Source organism: Callithrix jacchus, chromosome 18, assembly GCF_049354715.1.
Source record: "Callithrix jacchus isolate 240 chromosome 18, calJac240_pri, whole genome shotgun sequence".
Classification (NCBI taxonomy): Eukaryota; Metazoa; Chordata; class Mammalia; order Primates; family Cebidae; genus Callithrix; species Callithrix jacchus.
The window spans coordinates 18,338,757-18,353,265 of NC_133519.1; the positions used below are offsets into that span (position 1 = coordinate 18,338,757).

General features: G+C 43.6%; 1 pseudogene across 1 annotated transcript; it reads right to left on the minus strand.

The window, feature by feature from the left end:
• Window positions 1-12,650: 12,650 nt before the first annotated feature.
• On the minus strand, window positions 12,651-13,134 carry LOC108588994 (cytochrome c oxidase assembly factor 6 homolog pseudogene; annotated as a pseudogene). The gene has a single exon (XR_013529211.1). The product of XR_013529211.1 is annotated as a cytochrome c oxidase assembly factor 6 homolog pseudogene (transcript).
• Between the last annotated feature and the right edge of the window lie 1,375 nt (window positions 13,135-14,509).

Below are 14,509 nucleotides of genomic sequence, written 5' to 3' on the forward strand. Positions count from 1 at the left end.
AGGAGAATTCACATAACTATGAAGCAGGACTAATCACCATTCCCAAGGCAGGACTCCCACCACAGGCAGGACAGCAGAGACTAACATTATGCCAATTGCCAGAAATAGGAGTCCACACATTTCCGCCCACTGCATCCTGGCCTGAAGTTCTACCAGTGTCTGCTGGAGACAACTCACATTCGCATGCAACAAATTTTGTGAGGTGGGATTATTACTTACAGGCAGGCAACATGGGACAAAATAAGCCTAGGAACCACTGTGAGGTGGTCCTCAAGGCTTAAGAAAGCTTCCTGGGCAGGATTGAGCTTGCCTGTACATGCCCCATGTGCACCACCAGTAAGGGGCTCCAAAAGGTAGCCCACCCTGAGTTATATACGTCAGGGGTCATGTGACTCACTGGGAATAGCTGGAAAGGGCATCCTGCTTCCAGGGTAGAGACTTACAAAGCCTGGGCTGTCCCTGGCAGCTTCTCTCTAACTCCAGATGTTGCATTCCCTAGGAGGGACAGGAATGGGGAGGTCCAGTCTATTTCAAGCAGTTCCTTCCTTTCTCAGGATGTTGTAGTCCCAGCACATTTTTGAGTTTTTCTTGAGAATTACAAGCAAGAAAGAGAGGACAACTGGGTTTGTCCAAAGCCACTTGGAATATTGTGCTGTGCTAACATCCTAGAGATGCCATTAAAAGTGGAAAGTTAGCTCTGCTATCCTGAACCACACCACAATATCACATCCTTAACCTCCCCTAGATTTAAAACCATCCCCTAGAAGACAATATGGAGGTAAAAAGAAAAAGGGCATTGATGGAGTCATGTGTACCCAGCCACGGAAATGAATGCTGTGCCTTTTGTTCTCACCCTCTCCAAGCGAAGGTCTCCAAGAGAATCACTCATAGAAACTGGCGAGCTGGCAATTAGGAGATCTCAATCCCTGGTTGGGTGTCTGCTGGTGAGCTTGTGGATCTGTACCCTGTGATCACTGGAGTAGAGAGAGAAGGATGACAGGGAAAGACCTATCACCTTTTTTTTTTTTTAGACGAAGTCTTGCTCTGTCACTCAGGCTGGAGTGTAGTGATGTGATCTCAGCTCACTGCAACCTCTGCTTTCTGGGTTCAAGCAATCTGTCTGCCTCAGCCTAAGTAGCTGGGATTACAGGTGTCCACCACCATGCCCAGCTAACAAAAAAAAAAAATTTCTAGTAGAGACAGGGTTTCACTATGTTGGTCAGGAGGGTCTCAAACTCCTGACTTCAGGTGATCCAACCACCTCGGCCTACCAAAGTGCTGGGATTACAGAGCTGGCCAGGAGCTATCACTCTTCCCATCTGGTTTGGCGAGGATGTGTGAGTCAAATGAACAGTGTGGAAATCGGTGTGAGATTACCATGAGTTAAACGAATAGTGTGAAACTCAACAGGGTGTGGGCCATCTTGCTGGTTCTCCTTCCAAGACAACTGGCCGCCAAGCCAGGAAACCTAGTTATGCCACCAGAGCAGGGCTGAGGGGTTGTGGGAAACAGTTATGAGGCAGGAGAATAGGGTCTGGAGGCAAGGAACCTACGGCAGTTTCATGCTAACTTCCTAGACCTAAATTGAAAGGAAGCCCTAACTTTCCATGCCGAAGTATAAAAAGGACCAGAAGCTACTCCCTTTAAAAACTCCCACCTTTTCTGCCTGGCAGATGGGAAATTGAAAGTGCTACCTCTGACTGGTTGCTTTTTGCAACCAATCAGATGTTTGCATAAGAGTGTAATTTTGTAACTTCACTTCAGCCTCTGATTGGTTGTTTTCCACAACCAATGATACTGATTGCGGGCCACCACTTCATTTACATTGGGTGAACACTAAGTGGCCAATGAGAAACCTCTAGGGGGTATTTGGATGTGAGAAAATTCTGTATCAAGGCTCTTGAGCTGCTGCTCAGGCTGCTCCCACACTGTGGAGTGTACTTTCACTTTCAATAAATCTCTGCATTTGTTGCTTCCTTCTTTCTTTGCTTTGCTGTGCATTTTGTCCAATCCTTTGTTCAAAACTCCAAGAATCTGGACAACTTGCAGTCAAGACCAGTAATAGTCAAGCTGCAGCAGATTTCCCATCAAGGAATTGTGAATTGGGAAAAGCTCCCAGGAAGCTAACCCATGTGTCCATTAAGATCTAGCATTTCGGTACCTTCCAGATGGAGGGCAAGACCAATCAGCCTTCAACTCAGAGGCAGAGAGAACCAACAGACAATTGCAATTACATGCCCAGTTAAGCAAAATGACTTTTGGCCCTCATTTCCCAGCCCTCCCTGATTTTTCCTCTGGGTCCCAACACAGTAACTATTTTAGGGAAAGGCAAACTTCTGTTAAAGACAGAATACACCACTTCCCCAAACCAAGTTCCACTGCTGAAGTCTGGCCGGTGCTGAGGGGAAGAAAAGGGTGCAAAACTTGAAATAAGTTTTAAGATTTTAAGCGGACTCCATTAGACTGGACTTGTAATAATTTACTAAACAGAAAACTACAGAATCTGTCAGGGCTGGAACGGAGGAACTGAGAGTATGGTTGAAGGCACTGGTTAAAATCTCATTGAGAATATATGTTCAGCGGAGTTCAGAATGTTTATTAAATTGTTTCTATATGCAAAAAGGCTTTGAAATAAGAGGCAGCCTGGTGTGTAAAACTGATAGTTTCTGAAGATGACTCGAACACAGAGGGAGAGAAGGAAGTCTGGAAGACTAGGAAGAAACCAGGACACGACAGCCTTGTTAAGGTGTTTGGCTTTATTCTGAGAGCAAAGATAAGCCATGAAATATTTTAATGATCAAATTTGCATCTTAAGATGATCCCACGGGGATCGGGTAGGGACTAGAAATAGGGAAATCATTTGAGCAAGAGAAAATGGTATGGCAGTGTGGATGGAAAGAAGTGGGAAGATATGTTGGTGGAGAATTGTCAGGAATTGCTTATTGCCAAGACGTGGGCTCGAGGGAAAGGATAGAAGCTTCTCTTTCTCTACCTCTCCTTCCAGCTGACCCTAGAGATCTGTCCGGTTTCCAGTCCCTGCTCACACTTCATTCAATGCTGGAGGAATGCCAGCTGCTGTCCCATGAGGACCTGGAGGTCTGTGGGCACCGACACTACCATTTCCACAGTCTTCCCAGCAGCGAGATGAGGCAGGCTGTGCCTCGAGTGTTATCTTGTTTGGAGACCGAGGTCCCCAGTTTAAGTGACTTGCTTAAGACCTCTGGGTTGTTAGAGAGTCCAAATTTCACTCTCAGCTTTAGGGCTCTTTTTTTTTTTAATTTTAATTTTAATTTTTTTTTTAAAGACAGGGTTTCATCATGTTCGTCAGGCTGGTCTTGAACTGCGGACCTCAGGTGATCCGCCCACCTTGGCCTCCAAAGTGCTTGGATTACAGGCGTGAGCCACCACACCTGGCCGCTTTAGAGCTCTTTTAATAACACTTCACTGCTACATCCCGAAGTTAAGCAAAAGAAGCAAAAATAAAGATAAAATGGAAAGTCCTGCTCCAACATAGCCTGGACCATCGCAAAATAGAGACCCGCGCCCTGCTGTCTCGATGTGCGCATGCGTCCTAGGCAGAGTCCGCCGGTAGAGGTCAGGCGGTTCGCCAATGTTCCAATTTGGAGGCAAGCCCTGGCCAAGGAGGGGAAGTGCGCATGTGCTTTAAGTCATTTCCGGGCAGAGGAAATTGGCTAATACCATTAGCTAGTGGGGATCGGAAAAAGGATGGGTCACTCGGCGTGAGCGCGGGGCACGATGGGTGTTGTAGTTTTTGCCGGGGAGGCAGCGGTTTGTTCTTTCAAGAGGAAATCTTTGCGACCAGTAGGTCCGAGCTGGCTCAAAGAAGTTGCTTGCACAGGGGAATTGAGGGTGGACTAGCTGCGTGGGTGTGGCTTAATTCTGCTGTTTCTTTTTTGGATGAGACCTTACACTTTTTGCCTTGCCTTCGTTAACGCTCAGTTTCTCCCACATCTTTACTTCTCTCTATGAAATCCCTGCCACCTACAGATTCCTTTTATTATCCCATACTGGCTGCGACTAGTCTTAAATATCCTGTTTCCACTCTCTTTCTCACACGCAGTTCCTGGAATCTACATCCTTCTCTCCCTCGTGAGTAGCTTTTCTTGTTTTTTTTTCCTAGTCAGATCTTCTCTAACACTGCCATTGCCCCAGGAGTCACGCCAAGGACCCCATGCAAAGGATCCCACAGTCCCACAGTGAACGTTTGTAGGCAAGAGCAGATCTGAATCATCCTACTTCATTTCACTTATTTCTCCTTCTCTTCTGATCCTTGTGTCTTCTGGTTTCACCTCTGTCGTCCACCTCTATATAGCCTCTTTGCTTCTTTTAAGTCTGGTGGGTGATCCTTGGCCATAGATAGTAACCCTCAGACCTGCCATTTTGTCTCTGGCCTTCACAGGTTGTAATTCTACAGAGGACACAACCCTGGGTTGACTTCTAGGTCAGAGGGTGGGAAGTGAAAGAAACTGGAAAAAGAGAGGAAACTGCTATACTATGTTTGAAGAAGTCATCAGGGAGATATATGATGAAAGAAGGGGAAGAGAGAGTAAAACTTCTTGTACCTTCAAAAACTCTTTAGTGCTGGGTGTGTGCAGCTGAGTGTGTGCAGGGGTCTGTGAGCTCTGTGGTGGGGATGCATTAGTTGGACTCCACCTAGATGCTGAGAGTTCAGTTGGAGAAAACACAGATATACAGTGAGTAATACTGCAGAATGACATCAACGTATCTTTTACTTTTTTGTGTGTGCTTCTGCTGCTTTCCTTAACTCCCCCAGCTAATTCCAAAGTATTTTGCCTCTTCACATCTCTCTCTGTTATGTACCCCTCCTCCTCTTCCCATCCTTAAGGCCCCTTTCCCCCTTGTACTGACCCAAGCTATTTCTTTTCTATATCATGTTAAAGTCATATTTTAATCTAAAATTAAAAGATGTTTTAATCAAAAACATCTTGGTTGTGTTTTCAACTTCCAGAATCTGTTTATTATCTCCTTCAAAGCATGAAATACAATAAAACCAAGGCTATCTTTTCTTTAAAAATATGTATAGTGATAGTTGAAAGTGAAGAATAATAATGGATAAGTGAAAGTTGACCAGAACCCAGGAGTTTGAGACCAGCCTGGGCAACATGGTGAAACCCCATCTATACAAAAAATACAAAAACTAGCCAGTCACGGTGGTGACTGGACCTATGATTCCAGCTACTCAGGAGGCTGAGGTGGGAGGATCACTTGAGCCCAGGAGGTTGAGGCTGCAGAGAGAGCCATAATTGTGCCACTGCCCTCCAGCCTTGGCAACAGAGTGAGACACTGTCTCAAAAAAAGAAAGTTGACCATTCCTCATTTTGGTTTTCTTCCTTTGTTTTGAATTCTCAAAAATATTGGATTCTGGTAATAATAATATGTATTTGAGGCATGTAATTTTTTTCTTTTTTTACTCAGGTTTGGTTAGCAGAACATTTCCAGGATATCACATTATACTGAAATATTACAAGAGAGGTCCATAAATGCTGAACATCCTCCTATCTGGAAAAAGTTCAGCAACAGGAAGACAGTGAAAGATAAAGATGGCCACTCACCAAGAAGAGTGTGTCAGTGCTTTCCCCTAAGATGTGATTGTCCCATAGAAGCGTTCCCCAGGGGAGTGGGTATTTGCAGGCAGTTAGGTGGGAAGAACTTCACTTAGTGTGCTGTCCTTCCTCAGCTTCAGGAGAATCCACTTGAAGGAGAAGTCCCAGATATTATGCCCAAGGTTTTGAAGCTTCTTTCAGTGCCTTCATTTCATCCAGCAGCAAAATCCTCAATGGTGAAGAAATCTATAGATGTACTGAATCTCAGAAAACGTTGGCACAACTACACCTTCATGCAGCACTGGAGAAACCTATACATTTTTTTTTTTTTTGAGACGGAGTTTCACTCTTGTTACCCAGGCTGGAGTGTCCAGGCGCGATCTCGGCTCACCGCAACCTCCATCTCCTGGGTTCAGGCAATTCTCCTGCCTCAGCCTCCTGAGTAGCTGAGATTAGAGGCACGCATCACCGTGCCCAGATGAGTTTTTGTATTTTTTTTAGTAGAGACGGGGTTTCACCATGTTGACCAGGATGGTCTCGATCTCTTGACCTCGTGATCCACCCGCCTTGGCCTCCCAAAGTGCTGGGATTACAGGCGTGAGCCACCGCACCCAGCCCGAAACCTATACATTTAAAGAAAAACAATTTTCATTTGACTCTCAGAGCTGATTGTATATTGGTGAACACATATTTTTCTGCCATTGCTTGGGGATAAGACAATGTAACAGAAACATCAAATAAAATATTGAAGAGAAAAAATACTTTTTTAAGGCTTCTAGAAAGGGTAATTGAGCATGCTCCACAGACTTCAGCTAGTTTATGAGGGGAAAAAAAAGGAGCCAACTTGAGTAATGGACTCTAGGTGACAGTTCTGTTTGAGCTGATGAAATTGGTCAGCCATGAATACTGTCAGTATCTCCCCTTACAATGCTCTTGCCATTTTGTTTTTACCCAATCTTCACTATTTGGCCTAAACATCACCTCTGTCCGTCTCAGAGTTACACTCTCCCTCCTGTGTTCTCAAATTTTCACGTAGTTGTATGTGTGATTATAACATTATGGTCTTAGCTGGTTTCAACCTCTGGTCCATTTACTCACCTCTTTTGATCATTTCCTTTTGTCTGGACCATAAATGAAAGTAAAAAAGACGTTAGGTGAGGAGAAAAGATTTGTTCATAACGGCGTTCACCTTGGCATTTGCCTTGGCTTCTGGCCTTCTTTACTCTGGGATGTACTCTCTTCTTGACCCCTCACATCCCAGGGTGAGTCCAGGGGCCCTTCCTCAAGCTCGTTGGCCCCAACTTTAGTACTTAATTATGATGTCAGGTTTAGGTGTATATCTCCCTTACAAGTTGTAAGTTCCATGTAGACGTGGAATACATCCTGTTCAGCATTGTGTTCCGACTGCATGTTACCTGGCATGCAGTCAGTGCTCGGTAAATACTTGTTGAAAGAGCAGATGAGTGAATGTGAAGCTCTTGTTTTTGCTAAACCCTTTTAAACCTTCTTGATTCCCTCTTCCCCATCATTTCCCACAGCTCTGAGCTTCTCCCCAACCATTAATATTCATGCATTTTGCCTGGTTAAACCCAGCCTGCTTGTCCCTGGCTACATGGAAAGGTACTGGATGTGGATGATTGCTGTTAATATCTAAATCTGTCGGAAGTGTCTGGATGTATTTTTTTCCAGCCTTAAGCTTATTTTATGAAATTAAAATAAATATGAAGACTCTATAGGTCTTGACCTAGTGTCATTTGAAGATGGAATTTCTCTGTAGATTAGTTTCTTGTTTGTTGCTGCTATTGCACTGTAGGCCGTTTTTGTAAGGATGATCAACTCTGAGTCATCTTTCCATCCCGTGAAGAGAACAGACTTGGGAAGAGGCTCATCTTTCTTTAGTTTGGGATCAGTGTTTTCATTTGATTATATTTAATGTTGGGAATTCATGCTACTTCCTGGCATATCGTAACAGTGTGAAGTCCCCATTTAGGAGGCACTAGAAATCTTCCACATTTCACTGCCTGTTCAATTTCTGCCACCCTTTCAGCTGTATTAATTATGACATGTCTTCCTGGATAGATATAGGTGCCCTGGAGCAAGACACACCAAAAAACAAAAAAACAAAAAAACCAAAAAAAAACCACTCCTTGTTCATCTGCTTAATTCATTGTAAAAGCATACTGTCTATGATGGCCTCAATATTGCCAGTATTTCTTTTCTCTTTCACATTCATGTCTGAAAAATGGCTCTGGGATTCAGAAGCTGAAACTTAGATTCTTTGTCAGTAAATAGTTCCCCTCTGCACGTTTCATTTTCCCTTGAATTCCCTCATATCGGGAATTCCCTGGGGTTACACATCAACCTTCTTTTGACTCCTCAGGTGGCTCATACAACCCTATTTGAGAAAAAGATTGTTGGGGAAAGAAAATGTATAGCAGAAGGGGAAGCAAAAAGGGGAAGAACAATTGTACTTAATATGGTACTTCTAGGTTTAGTTTTCTTTCCAGAGATGCTATGAAATCTAGCATAAAATTTTCCTTTTGCAAATTGTGCATTAATTTTATCCTCTTTCTTTTGGGTCTAAGGATTCTTTCTAGGCCCAGTGAAAACTTTTCCTAGATGACGTGTCCATTTGAAACACAGCATGTGCAGAGATTCCTGATAAGATGCAAGAACATGATCAAGATTGTGAACAAGCTTTGGTAGAGGGAGGGTATTGGGTGTTAGAAGCAGTGTGCAGGGGGAGCTATAGAAGGTCAGTTTTGGTTCCCTCTTTTATTTTTCTGATCAAAATGAATATGAGGAATGTGTTTACTCCCTTATGAGAGTCTAGAGAGGAAAGGGATGAGGGAGGTGAGGGAGAAGTAAAAAGGCCTACAAGGAGGTCCATGTCACCTGGATTATGTATTTCCTGTCCCTGGGGAGCATCACTGAAATGTACAAAGTTGCCTGTCAGGAATGGGGTCCTGGCTGGTCTCCCTCCCACTGGAGGGACTTTGTCCACAGTTTTACAGATTGTGAAACAAATAACTTGTTTAAAACCTCACTGCTGTTAGTAACAGAGGAGATGAAAGAATCAAGGTTTGAGAGCTGTTTGACTGAAAATCTCTTGTTCTTTTCCTTACGTTCTGTTGGCTAAGACAGTTTGGTGGTGGGATTGGGGTGGGGTGGAGTCATTGGCGTTTCTGGTACATTCCCCGAGTCCCTCATTAGTAGGGAGGGGTTGTTGGGATGCAGATGTGAACATGGACATGCTAAGTGAGGACACCGTATACTGCTGTCTCCTGTCCCTTTTCTCTTTATGTCGTGACCCTTGATCACACTAATTCGATCCCATTTCAAATTCATGCACAATTTGAAAAAGGTTACATACTCACACTACAGCATCTTGACAGCATGGAGAGACACCGAGGCAAGGGAGGCATATTTGGGCAGAGTGGGAAACGGTCTTGGTCCTCGGGTGTCTTTGGGGATTCTGCTGCCTTTCCTCAAGTACCCTACTTTTGTCTGATCATGTGTGTGTTTGGGGTGGGGTGGCTGGTGCCTAAATAGGATGGGATTTACAGTGTTCTGGAACCTATGATTTCATCTGCTACTTGATGCAGGCAGATCTACCCAGGAAATGCCCCCTCCACCTTCACTGAATCTATATTTCCATCCCCAAAATTCTGGACTACCTCTTTCTCTTTCTACTAAGAACCACTGCAGACAGTCTCATGGAGATGGTTTAAAAGAATCGGCCAATAGCTTGACTTGTTTCACTTATTTCTTGGGTTAGCAAACCCCACAGAAAACCCACTATTTCTCTTGTCTTCATAGTGACGTGGAACAGACTTGCTTGCTGTGCTTTCTCAGGCTTGGCTGACTGATTGTAAATTGAGGTCTCTTACCCTTGGATTATAAAAGCAATATATGTATATTATAGACATTTCAGAAAAATAAAAAAAATTATGAAACAAAAGTCATTTGTTTTTATCTTTACCTAGAGAAAACAGTTAACATTTTAGAAATTTCCCTTCCAATAGTTTTATCTGCGTATATATAAAAACATAATAATACATACAGCTACATTTAATAAGATGTAACTTAAAAAGTATAAACAAGACTGGGTAAAAGAAACCAAAGTGTTTGTGATAGCTGTTTCCCTTTAGTGCTTTTTTCCTTATATAAACACTTAACATCAAATAGAACTGATAAAACAGGATTGTCAAAATTGTAAGGCTACACTATAGATAGAGTAGTAGAGCTTCAGTAAGTAGAGACGATTGCCATAAGCCCGCACTGTTGTCCATGGTTACGTTTCCCGTACCTGTTGCTGGGCGGCTTATGGGAGTGTCTATCGATCAGGCACAGAGTGGGCAGCAGCTGTCGCAGAATGAAGCAAGGCATCGTTGCGTCAGGCCTGAGGGTTGAGTGAGACTATGTACAATATGATTAGTCCCAAATTAGGAAGTTAGGGACTAGCCTATAGAATATACAGCATTATCTAATGGAAGTATAATGCAAGCCATGTGTGTAACTGAAATTTTTTCTAGTAGTTACATTTAAAAGGTAAAAAGAACACGGTACGATTTTATTTTTATGTTTTAGACAGGATCTCACTGTGTTGCGTAGGCTGGTCTCAAACTCTTGGACTCAGGCTCAAGTAATCCTCTGGCTTCAGTCTTGAAAAATGCTGGGATTACAAGTATGAGCCACTGTGCCTGGCAAGAATTAATTTTAATAATATATTTAATCCAGCATATCCAAAATAATTTCTACACGTAATCAGTAGTTTAAATATTATTAATGAGGGCTGGGCGCAGTGGCTCATGTCTGTAATCCACCAGCACTTTGGGAGACAGAGGTGGGTGGATCACGAGTTCAGAAGTTCAAGACCAGCCTGGCCGATATGGGGAAACCCCGTCTCTACTAAAAATTAGCCAGGCATGGTAGCACGCGCCTGTAGTCCCAGCTGCTCCAGAGGCTGAGGCTGAGGCTGAGGCTGAGGCAGAAGAATAGCTTGAATCTGGGAGACGGAAGTTGCAGTGAGCCGAGATCATGCCACTACACTCCAGCCTGGGTGACACTGCACTCCATCTCAAAAAAAAAAAAAAAAAATTATTGATGAGATGGCTTACATTATTTTATATGTGTAACTTTTCAAAATCTGTTATATACTCTACCCTTACAATACATCTCAATGCAGACTAGCCATATTTCTGGTGCCAGTGGCTGCCATATTTGATAATGCAGATCTAGAGAAAGTTGTTCAAGTGGCTAATGGCTACCAGATTGGGTAGTGTAGATCTGAGTGGGAGGATCACTTTAGCCCAGCAATTTGAGACCAGACTGGGTAACAAAGCAAAATCCTATTTCTAATTTAAAAATTAGCTGGGCATGGTGATGTGTGTCTGTGGTCCTGGCTACTCAGGAGGCTGAGACAAGAGGAGTGTTTGATCTGGGGAGAGTGAGGTTGCAATGAGCTGTGATCACACCACTACACTCCAGCCTGGGTGAGTGAGACCTTGTTTCAAAAAAAATTTTTTTTAAAAAAGAAATTAAATGTGTTACATCACATTATTCATATGCTGAGACCCTTTCAGTGGCTCGGATCTCACTCAGAGCCCTTAAAATAGCCCACAAGGCCTATGGGATCTTGTTCCCTGATGATGGGCGCCCAGGTAGTTGCAGCAGAAGTGGTAAGCAGTTGTAGAATGCTGTTGGATATATTTTAAAGTAGAGGGGATAGATTTCTTAATGGGCTGGATGTGAGCTGGAAAATGAAGAATGATTCTGTTTTTTGCCTCAACAACTATAGGAAAGGAAGTGCCAGTGAGAGAAGAGAAAACTGGCCGGGCGCGGTGGCTCACGCCTGTGATCCCAGCACTTTCGGAGGCCGAGGCGGGCGGATCATGAGGTCAAGAGATGAGAACATCCTGGCCAACATAGTGAAACCCCGTGTCTACTAAAAATACAAAAAAAATTAGCTGGGCATGTTGGCCTGCGCCGGTTGTCCCAGCGACTAGGGAGGCTGAGGCCGGGGAATTGCTTGAGCCCAGGAGGCAGAGGTTGCAGTGAGCTGAGGTCGCGCCACTGCACTCCAGCCTGGCGCCTGGTGACGGAGTGAAACTCTGCCTCAAAAAAAAAAAAAAAAAAAAAAAAAGAAAAAACTGGTTATAGAGTAGGCCTGGCTCCTGTCCAGCACATGATAATGTAGTAAATATGTGCATCACCGTGCTGAATCCAAGCACCACAACTCTGTGAGGGAGTATTAATGGACTCCATTTTCCAGTGAGGAAATTCAGATTCAGGAAGGTAAGGGTCTTGCGCAAGTTAACATAGCTGATATAAATTAGATTTGGTGTTGAAACAAGGACTTCCTGGGTGGTCCTTAGTTCTCACAAGCTCCCGGGCTGGCCCCAGCTTTTCACAGTTGGTAGCACCACAATAAAGCAGCCAGACAAACAGGACTCTAACGTCCTCCTATTGCTCATGACCTGACTTAACTACTTACTTGCTTAAATAATTAATTTTAAGACGGAGTTTCCCTCTTGTTGCCCAGGCTGGAGTGCAATGGCAAAATCTCAGCTCACTGCAACCTCTGTCTCCTGGATTCTCCTGTCTCAGCCTCCTGAGTAGCTGGGATTACAGGCATGCGCCACCACGCCTGGCTAATTTTGTATTTTTAGTAGCGGTAGGGTATAGCCATGTTGGTCAGGCTGGTCTCAAACTCCTGACCTCAGGTGATCCACCCATCTTGGCCTCACAAAGTGCTGGGATTATAGGCATGAGCAACCCCGCCCAGCAGACCTAACTACTTTAGTTCCTCCTACATCTCTTTCCAGTTTGCTGGAAATGATCTTTTCTCACCTTGTGATTCATAGTCCCTTCTGGCCCTCCTCAGACCTGATTCGAGGCACCACTTGTCAGATAATAATCTTTTACTTTGTCATGGTTTCTTATAGACGATGCTTCTTTGGAATCTACTGCAGCTTCTTGATTGGTAACTGGACATTTTAAAACACAGTTTGCATGTAGAAATCAAATCTGGGTTTTTATATTCATATACAGCCTTGGGAAAAGTTTTTTTTTTTTTAATTATAAATACCATTTTATTTCAATTTTTTACAAATCTGGTTCTTGATCATCTTAATTATCAAGAGTCATATACAGGGAATAAGTGTTGATGTTCACCATGATTCAGGCTACTACTGTCCCATAGTCAGTAGAGCTTTTTTTTAATGTCCAGAAAGAATACTTTCAATCTTTATGAACAGCCTAGGATTTTGCAGTTGTTTTTGAAGGCTGGAATCCCCCCGATTCAAATTTTTCTTTGAATTTTAAGTCTCTTCTTTTATCGAAATATTTTATCCACTGTTGGGGACAACGTGATTCAAAACAGCTTCTTAACTTCTTGCATTGAGAGGCATCGTGTGTTCTCATCTAAACACTTCCAGTACTCATCCCGGGCTCCCCAGCAGACCTGCCTTTCCTTCATAGATGGGGCTGCCATTCCTAATGGGATGAAGCTCTCTGCCCGCCCACGTTCGGCTTCCTTTCGATGTCGGCGGGAGGACAGGGTCACGCAGGCCACCAACCGGCGGAGGAGGGGCGCGGTGCCGAGTCCTGGCACTGCAAGGTCGCCCCGCTGGCTAGAGCTCTAAAAGCAAAGAAGCGGAAAAGTTTTTTTAAAAAGATTAGTTTGTATACATATTTTATTCCTATAGCAGTTTTGCTGGGTCTGAGCTTTGAATGAGGGTGCTACCTTTTTTTTTTGAGACGGAGTTTCGCTCTTGTTACCCAGGCTGGAGTGCAATGGCGCCATCTCGGCTCACTACAACCTCCGCCTCCTGGGTTCAGCCAATTCTCCTGCCTCAGCCTCCCGAGTGGCTGGGATTACAGGCACGCGCCACCATGCCCAGCTAATTTTTTGTATCTTTAGTAGAGACGGGGTCTCACCATGTTGACCAGGATGGTTTCGATCTCTTGGCCTCGCGATCCACCCGCCTCGGCCTCCCAAAGTGCTGGGATTACAGGCTTGAGCCACCGCACCCGGCCGAGGGTGCTACCTTTATGATCATTTTAGCTTCTCATAGATTTAACTTGACACTATAAAGCTTAAAAAATTAGGCAGTTACCAAACAATTATATTAAGTGATAATTCTTGACTATAGAAAAAGATGAATCATTAGGTTTTTTAATATGAAATTCTTTCTCTAGTTGTGTATTTGCTACCAGACCATTAGCAACTTGGCAGAGAAGCTATAAGGTAACACAACCTAGAGAAAATAAAACTTTGTCACTGGAGGTCAGTCTGAAGGGCAAGCTAGAACACAGCCTGAAGGAGCAATGCGAATGTGAAACTAACATTTGATATTCATTAGGTTAATTTTCACTAAACTTCCTGGGATATACCCTTTACTCAATGAGATAAACTTGTGCGATTTTTGACTTGTGAATAGTTGAATGCCATTGTTGGTTGGAGTTTAAGACCAATAATTGCATTATTACTTGGTCTTAAACACCAAGTAATAATTGCATTCAGCGATTCCTTAATTCAATAACGCTAGACACTATTCTGAGTGTTGGAAGGTACAGCAGTGGACGAAACTGATAAAATCTCTGCTTTCATGAAAACGAATGAGGAGACGTGTCCAGTGACAGAGTTTAGAGTCAAGAATAGGTAAGTTTGGGGAAAGAAGAAGACTCGTTTGACTGTGGTTGGGATTGTGTGGTGGAAAGTTTAAAGAAATGGTGAGGGACAGGGAAGAAGTTAAAATAAGGGTTTTGTGGGTGAGCAGAAGGTCAAGGTGGAAGGGCCCTAGCCCCTGTGGTAGCTTTCAGGACAGCACTTCCTCTTCCCAGTGTAAACAGAACTTAAGAGCTACTCAGTGAACAATAGAACTTAAGATCTATCTACTCAGTATTCATTAAATATTTAC